The 9,141-nt window shown below is 50.0% G+C and overlaps 1 long non-coding RNA gene across 1 annotated transcript; it reads right to left on the bottom strand.

The window, feature by feature from the left end:
• Positions 1–2,620: 2,620 nt before the first annotated feature.
• Positions 2,621–4,492, bottom strand: LOC142886858 (uncharacterized). The gene is made up of 2 exons (XR_012926457.1): positions 2,860–4,492; positions 2,621–2,751 (listed from the first exon to the last, which is right to left on the bottom strand). It is a non-coding gene; the product is annotated as an uncharacterized LOC142886858 (long non-coding RNA).
• Positions 4,493–9,141: the final 4,649 nt, after the last annotated feature.

Here is a 9,141-nt window from a genome sequence, read left to right as displayed (position 1 = left end):
AACAATCAGTTCACTGTGTGTGCAGGGCTGCAACAGTCATAATGGCAATTAGGTCTTCTGCAGGGCCGACTGGCAGGTTGGTTTATGGTGAGAAGCAAAGGGCCGGAAAAGAAAGTGGAGGCTGGGGAAAAAAGGCAGCAGAGGGAAGGGTTGACGTGTTGGTGTACCACTGCGGGGTGTGGAGCGTGTGTCTGGAGCTGCAGACTTTTTCATATTCACACTGAAACGATTTGACTGATTTTCATAGTTCCACTTGAACCTGAGTCACTCGGGCAGTGGCTGAGCTTCACGAGGACCGGCCCCTGGGTTCTCGATAACAGAGGGGAAGTGCTGATCAAAGAACATTGTGTGTCTGAATGAACTTCCCAGGGTTATTTGCCATGGGTGTTGCCTTCAAGGTGAAAGGCTGCCAACTTATTTCCTTTTGCTGAGAGATGGCGGGATTCCAAAGTAAGAGCATATCAGTGCACTGATAAGGGATTTATCATCATCATCATCATCATCATCGTCATCATCATCAACAACAACAACAACAAAATAACATTCTCATTATGTGGATCCATTGTATACTTTTTTTACATACTAATGTTTACATTTCATTTTCACATGAAGTGCATGCATTTCATTTGAATTAAATCGATTTTTAATTACTTTTTTCTTTACATTTATAAAGTAAAAAACAAACAAGGCTACCTAAGCTCCGCCTTTCTTAACCTGCTCGGTCGGCTTGGACACGCCCACGCCGAAAGCCGATTGGCCAGTGCGTGGAGGTGAGCGACAGGTAACCCAAGTGATGTGTGCGTGGGTGTGTGGGACAGTCATAGAGGATTAGCTGGGCGGTAAAGATGAGGAGCAGCTGCAAACCAGAGGCAAGGGCAGGGAAGGTGCTCAGGCGTAGTGCCGCCAGGCTGCTCTCTCAAGAAACAGGAAGTCGTCGGTTCACGCTTCCGCTCCTGCTGCGATGACACGGCTCGCTCGAGCGATGACGTCCGTTTTCGGCATCCGGCGGTAGGGACAAACATCCGAATCAAAACTCTTTTATTTAATGACTGCAAAATTACAATTGAATTCCGGAGAAGAATCACACACTTTTGAAATACACATGCTTGACATTCGCTCACTCTCTTCTTCATTTTGCTCACAATGTATGCCATAATTACATATTTAATGTATTGTAGATATTTGGGATGGCGTGCCTATTGTGCCTATGTGATCCCCTAATGTTCAATTTGTATCCATTTTTTATGATAATATAAAGTTATGTTTTATTTGAAAATGTGATAAAGGGAAACAAACAAACAGGCAAATGAGAAAAACAAACAAACATCCGGATGCCACATATTATTAGTGCCTGTGGTTTATTCCCAGCTGTGCATTGCCACCAACACGCAGTGATGATGGAAATGTTGTTCCGAATGGAAGACGTGGGAAAAAAAAAAACAAACTCACCTGGTAAATCATTTTTACTCCCGTTTCTTCACAAAATTGCATATTTCTTTTAGCTCACTGTTCACACTGAAGCTGAAGTGATGACTGTTGTAGGGCCTGCTGTTCAACAGTATTATGGGGGACTTGTGTGGCACATTAGCTCTGTTCGCAACATTAAAAATGCAACATTAGGAGTGATTAAGGTCTGGGGCAGCATTTACTGAACAGTGTGTTGCTAAAGGTAGCTGGTTCCTTCCTCTCAGACAGTGTAACCACAACCACTGCACTGTTAGACTTAATAAGGGGATTCTAAAATTAGTGTGACTCATTTCTCTGAGTTTGTTGCTTTGGTAAATTATAATACAAATGTATTACTTTTTAACCATTGCGGTTTGTTGTATTATCTTTTGCAGTCCTTTTGATCCGCCATCAGTATTTTCTAAACATCTCATCTGTCCATGGGGTTCAGTTAAACAACCGTCTGTCCACCTGCGACAGACTTCAAACTGAGAAACCAACAACCCAGAACTGACACGAACGTCAGAAGACTGCAAAAATCGCGCAAAACCCCAGAGTTTCGTAATTTATATGTGACGCACCTTCGACAGGAAGTAAACATCAGAGGATGCACAGCAACAGCATCAGCAGCTGCTGCAGCCTCTTTCTAAGAAACTGACTTGACACTATGAAAAAAAAGTGGGGCGAGACTTGTTTCCATTTCAAGATGTTTTGTGAAATATTTGTAGGCAACAGTCAAAATAGGGAGGAACAGAAAATGTGCACGGTTGTATTTTTTTTTTTTTCTTTAAACGGTTTTTCTTTTTCATTGTGAAACGTTCTGTTTCAGTCTCCGCTCTGTATCTAATTGCATTCAGATATTCGACAGTTCATAAGCGGTCAAAGCTAGTAGCACATACTTCCTATCCGACTGAGCAAAAGCAAGCGAGCAACATATATTGTCTTACAAGCAGTCTTTGTGTTGATGGTCTTTTAAGAGGAACAGCGTCAGACTGTGAAGAAATAATAAGATTTAGAGTTCTTTGGTCTGATAGAATGAGGAAGCTGAGACTGATGCGACTGGCTGAGTAATGAAACGTTTATCAAACCTGCGTTCACAGGCCGTGAGGCCTACTCAGCAAAATGTTCAAGCGAAAAAAAAAAAAGAAAAAAAGAAGATGACACAGGACACTGCTTTTCTCAAAGGAATTCTGCTTTAATACCACAAAATAAAGCCTGTTACACTCAACATACAGGAACACGCCGTTCCCTTAAAAAGAAGCAAACGTGTACAAAAAAGTGAAAACTGCAGAAGCTGTGATAGACCTAAAGTTGATCTTTTTTTTCAATTCATGGGCTACCAGGGAACACAAAGTTCTCATCAATAGAAGCAACATGTACAGAAACGTGAAAACTGCAGACGCTGTGACAGACCTCAAGTTGATCTTTTGTATCAATGCACAGGCTAACAAATCACACGTTGTTTCTCTGTAAAACGACTAATATCGTAACCATCTTTAAACTAAGTGCATTCGTTGATACGCTCGCACATGCAGACGTGAGAGGGATCTCGCGGTGGACGGTTAAATACCAAATGTGTTGCGTGTGAGTGTGGATGTGGAAACGAGACCAGTCCCCTGTTCCTGCTGAACTGAGCCAGCCGACGTCACACACTGATTATCAGCACAGCAGGCACAGGAGGCTGACCCAGCAGGTGGCTAGAGGGCTGGAGGTAGACTGACAGGCGCACACACACACACGTGCACACGCACACACACACACACGCACACACACAAGAAAGATAGGAAAGAAAAGTCAGAGATCAGACGCACACACACACACACAAACCTCTCCACAAACCTGTGCGCGCTAGCTAACAGGCTGCGCTAACAGGCCCCGCTGCTCTTGCAGACAGGTACGACACAACACAAGGTTGAGAAAAGAAAAAAAAAAAAAACAGAAACGCAAAAGTGGGAGCGAGGCGACACGCAAACTGGCCCCCGGGGGCCCCTGGCAGTGGGAGATACAAATGACGGCGTATGATGACATATTGCTCGCCCCGCAGGAGCGAGTCCTCGCTGCTAATGAGACGGCTGACATTTAGCGGGAGCGGACGCAGCTGAAACCAAAGCGATTCAGCCAATTCAGCGGAGCGACGCTCCGGAGCAGGATCGGAATCTTGAACGGCCACGGCGGCCGCATCGACAACAACAACAACGACGACGACTAAGACCACCACCACCACCACCAACAACAACAACAACAACAGTAGCCGAAAAAAGCAAGTCACCCGTAAAGTGCATGTTTAGACGCGTCCGGCCTTTAACAGAGGTAGGGGAGCCGTGGAAGGAATTCATGAGGGACTGTTTGATTTTTTTGGACTGTCTGCTACGATGAGTTCATGGTGTTAAAAAAGTGCCAAACACACAAAACAAACAGACAGACAGACGCACAGGCAATTTAAAAGCGAGGAGACAATCTTTGTCTTTGTTTTTGTGCCTTGCATCATTTGTGTCTATCGCGTCACGTCTCTTATTCACCCTGTGATTTTTTTTTAATTTTTTTTTTTTTACTTGTTTGCTTGTTTCTTCTGAAGGGTTTGAAACTACAGTTTGGCCGCATTCCTGTCCTGAAGTCCGCCGTGGATGTCTGATCCGGGCCCTGTGGCGGCAGAACTTAACCACTGTGAACATGGCTGACACTCACTGCTCACATGTGGGTTAAGTCCTGTTGCCGCACAGCCGCCAGGCCACGCCTCCTCTCCTCGTTCCTGCTTTCCTGGTACCTCTCCAGTCCTGAGGTAGGCAATTGGGGGAGTACTTGCGTCTCCGAATGGCGGCGGGGGGGGACGACGAAGGCCAGGCGTGCTTGTTTTTCTCCGTGTCAGCCATTGGAAATCCCTGGCAATGTGATTCAGTGCTGTGCCCTCAAGAATCACTCTGCCAGGAATTCCCCTGGCCAGCAGAGACAACCGGAACGTCCTTGGCGTTGTGACAGCGCGTCCAAAAAACAAATGAAGACCTTATCCTCCATCGTAACCCCTCCCTCCCTCCTCCCCGCAACATCACCACCCCTAGCCCCTCCATCATGGGTCTTAACCTCTCAAAATATGTCCAAAAGGACCGAATTGCTGTCTGAGTCACTATATCTGTGTCGCTTATAGCCGCTCTGTCTGTCTCTCTCTCTCTCTCTTTCTGTGTGTGTGTGTGTGTGTGTGTGTGTGTGTGTGTGTGAATGAGGCGTGCATGGTTCTTGTCAACTCTCAGACTTCCCGTGGCCCCCTATAAAAATAGCATTTCAGCGACAGAACACAGAATCGAGTTAGGAGGAAACGGCCAGAGTCAAGTGGCACTCCCTTTCAAAAAAAAACAAACAAAACAAACAAAAAAAAAAACGTTTTGCCCTTTCCACTTCTGCCCCTTTATCTCCAGGCCCGATGTGGAAAAAAAAAAAAAAGTCCAGAGAGCACTGGGCCATGTTTCCTCCGCCGCTGCTAAGCGACCGGCTGAAACCTTGTCGCGATATTGCCGGGAATGAGCGGCCGTGCGAGGAGGGGAACGGTGAATTGATACTGAAGTGAAACTGCTTTGATGCCCCGTCGCTCAGGGATCGGCTTATCGGGACACGTCCTCCGATCTATCGGCAGATAACCAACCGGAGTGAACGCAGCAAGCTGGCGTGACCGACGTCGCGACAGGAACGCTCGACATGAGGTTTCTAGAATGGCGTCGGTAGATTCTGGGTGTTTCTCATTGTCACCCTCCACCGCTGTGTTGAAGGTATTAGTCAATGGTACAATTTTGGGGAACTCCAGACCCCAAATCAGTTTCGACCACCGTCGGTCCCGCTCTGCGCTCAACTCACGCTCAACCATCTCATTTGGAGTCAGCCGGGTCTCCTCGTCCTTCTGTCATTCACGTGTAAAAGAAAAGAACAATTTCATGTCGAAACCAAACCTTCCCAGAATCCAGGGTGAAAAGGAGCAGATAGAAGAATAATCCCATTTAATCCTCCTGGAACGCTTCTCGAATCAGACGGGAGTCGCACTCGATTTGAATCGGCTTCAATTGGGCATCTTCCGTCTCTGCGCCGTCGCCAATCGCGCCGATTTCAAGGCAAAAGGTCGTTTAAGGTCGTTTGCCCCCCCACCCTCCCCCCGCCCGGCCTTCAAAGAGCGCGTGCTAACTCCTCTTTAACTCCTCCCTGACATCAACCTAAAACCATCCATCCTTTCATCTGCCAGCGGTTTCGCCTCGTGTGTTATTTTCTCTGCCTTTTCATCTTTTCCATCGGTTTCTCTCTCTTTTTCCCCTCCCTCGCCGCCGCCGCCGCTCCCCTCGCCGTCGAACCCGCAGCCGTTAATGTCCATGAGCTCACTCTTTCCCCTCCCACTCCCCGCCGCCACCACTGCCGGTGACGCCAACCCTGGTTGACACTGGCTGTCCAACACCTCGCCTCAAACGCTCGCTGGGAGGATTCCGGCTTTTTTTTATTGGGCTTCATGTTTCTTCTTCTCCTTCTTCTTCCAAACCTTACGCAGAGGGCCGGGCCTGTTGTTACGCTCCTCTCAAATTGGATGTTTATTATGGTTTGGAGTAATCATAAGCTTCTGCTGTGCGGGCTGCAACGTATTGGCGGCTCGTAATTTGTGCCAGCGTGTTGCGTCCTGACGGAGGACGAGTCGGAAAATCGGCATCACGGCCGGCGGCAGACGACGTGCCCGCGTTGAAGTAGACGAAGCGCTTTCATGGAGTAGTCTCTCTCTCTCGCCCCCCTCTCTCTCTCTCTCTCTCTCCACTCTCTCTCCCTCGCTCTCTCACTCTCCGTGACTCGCTTGGCCTTTTGGTGTGGCTGCTTTGATGTTTTTTTTTTCTCTCTCTCTCTCTCTTTTTTCTCCTCTGGTTGCGGCGCTGCATCCTTCCTCCCTGCGCGTGCGTCTGTGTTTTTTTTTTTCCACGTTTGCGGCGCACGGCGTGTGGCGGCCCCGAGTGCGGACGTGGCCGCTGGCTGTTTTTCTCGGATCGTCTCTGCCGTTCAGTCGAGGGCTGACGGTGCGGTTTGCACGAGGGCACGCGGCTCCGAGGAAAAGCCCGTCCGTTGAGACAGCTGGAGCCTGAAGCCACGTCCTTCTGACGTGTGCATACATCTATATGGATATGTTTGTAAATATATATATATATAGCTATATCTATATCTACATCTATGTGTATACATATATATGGATAAATGGATGAATGGATGGATATACTGTGTATATATATATATATATGTGTGTATGTATATACAGATATACATAGTCATATCTATATATACATATATATGTATATATAGATATGTATGTATGTTGATATGTAATTATGTGTCTTCTGTCTCCAGGCACACGTTATATGCTCCCTGTCGATAATGAACCCGGTTATGTCAGCGGGCCCACAGAGACGCTAGCTGAGTCGTCTCGCCTGTTGCACAAAAAGCCCAGAATAGCAGGATTACACAGCCGTCTGACATCATTCACACCCTCGGGCCGCTCGAAAGAGTGCCTGCGACCCTGCAGGCCGCATCGCCAAAAACAAACCGGCGTTTTTGAGATGATTTTCCTCTCCGCCTTCACGGCATGGGAGAATTTCACAGTCAGGCTTCATTGATCCGTCCGGGGGGGGGGGGGCGTCGCGGGCCGGAGACGCTATGTCAACGCCGACACCCCAGTGACGTCTGGGTGCCCCAAACGCCGCGGTAAACGCTCAACATTTGCACTTCGCAAATGTCCGTCACGTCCGTGGGGGGGGGGGGGGGGGGGGACTAAGAGCAAACTTACCGGCGTTAGGCCCGAGGGAAGAGACCCAACGAGACGTGTGAGAAAAAAAAGTCCGGCGTTCGCGCTGCAACTCCCTTCCCCTCCCAGCGCTTCAATCAGGGCAGGTACACGCAGCGCGTGTAAAAAGGTAAAGGTGTTGCACTCGGACGGGTCGGCGAGGCCCCGGCTGTCAGGGCTCCTGACGTCGGGCCGCATCGGGGGAAAAAAAACCGTCAGCCGCGAGAGAGACGCAGAACCCTTTGAACCCGCGCACCTCCGCCGCGCCGCGCCACGCCCTGCCCTGCCCTGCCCGCCCTCCTCCTGCCAGACGGCGCTCGCAGCGCGCGCCGTCTGGGTATGCGAGCTCGTGTTTGCTTCACGTTTCGTGCAAGGGCGTAATTATCGCCCCGGCTGTGACATTCTTTGACATTCAAAACGAAGGACTTTGGCTCTAATACGCGGCCTTTTCCGTCGCCCTTTCTTCTCCCCCCCACACCCCCCCTCCTCTTTTCGGAATCGGCTTCATTCGTCTGGCCTGGAATCAGCGGAACGCGGCGCCACATGTGGGAAATTAGCGCGAGGATAAAGAAAAACAAAAAAAACCAACCTATTTCCAAGTTGGGATCGAGGGGGGAGACGGAGAAGAGAGGGAGAGCGAGCGAGAGAGGGAGGGAGGGAGGGAAGGGGGGGGGGGGGGCGGAGAAAAAGAAAGAAGAGCTCAAAGTCTCTTCGGGAGGCTGCGAGCGCTGCAGCCTGAGCCGTGAGGAGCCCAGCCCAGGCCTGTGGTCGGCTCCCGGTAGCCCAGCGCATGTAACCTTATCCCCAGCCTGAGTCCTTGCCAAACACCCTCACCACCACCAGCCCTGTACTTAGCGTACAGCCGCCCTGCTGCCACTGAACCACACATGCACAATTGGATACAGAGGCTCCGCGCATGCACAAACACACACACACACACACACACACACACGCACGCGCGCGCGCACGTACGCACACTTCTTCCACTACGCCACGGTTTCCTGAGCCCGGGCCCATTCTTACATATTGCTGCCAGGCACACCCACCCGCCCACCCACCCGACCAAAGCACAAGCAAAAAAAAAAAAAAAAAACCCCCAAAAAACAGAAAAACCCTCCATCCCTTCATCCACCTGGCCCCCCGCTCCCCTCCGTCTTTTCCCAGCTTTTCCCATCAAACAAAAAGTGGAATAAAAGCTTCTCCCACCTCGTTCTTCCAGCCGGTCTTTCAGATAAAGGTTCACATTCGGTCCCATGGAGAAAAAGGCAACAGATGCGGAGCGGTCGGGTCGTTCTTATCTTTCTTCCCTTTGTGCCCCATCATTAGGTTAATCAGTTCCAGCTTCAGCTCTCTACCACTTCCCGTTTAGGTCCTGTGCTCGAGCTCCGCTGAAGGGAACTTCGGCTGGACGGCGGGGAGGCGGACGGAAAGAAAAAGAAAAAGGGGAAAAAAAAAAGAAGAAGAAGAAAAAAAAAAAAGAAAAGCGAAGCCGGCTCTGAAGCGGGCGGCTGAATCTGGGTTATCTTGCCGTAGCCTGCGAGATTCCCTTCCTTTCATGGAGGTTTGGGAGCTCGCAGACTTACAGGGCCTCTGAACAATGAGAGGAATGTTCGAGCGGCTCCGGGCCTCGCTTCACCACTACCATTACGTCTCCCGGCCCTGCTGCTTTTCTCCAGCGTTTTTATGACCTCTGCGCCCCCCCCCCACCCCCCCTTCTCCCTCCCCCACCTCCCCCCGCTTCCCCCACCCTCCACCTCCCAATCTGTCCCAGCACCCTGGAAGAGGCTCGGAGAGCCTCGGAAGACGACAGGACGCCGGTGACTCACGCGGGTTGGCGGCACGCAGGCAGACGAGCCGGGCACGACGGAGGCAGACAAACAGGTAGAGGCAAAGCAATTATGTGGAGA

Source organism: Nelusetta ayraudi, unplaced genomic scaffold (assembly GCF_046127955.1).
Source record: "Nelusetta ayraudi isolate G7.1 ecotype Tasmania unplaced genomic scaffold, CSIRO-AGI_Nayr_v1 ptg000016l, whole genome shotgun sequence".
Taxonomy (NCBI): Eukaryota; Metazoa; Chordata; class Actinopteri; order Tetraodontiformes; family Monacanthidae; genus Nelusetta; species Nelusetta ayraudi.
This window is presented reverse-complemented; position numbering and strand designations above follow the sequence as displayed.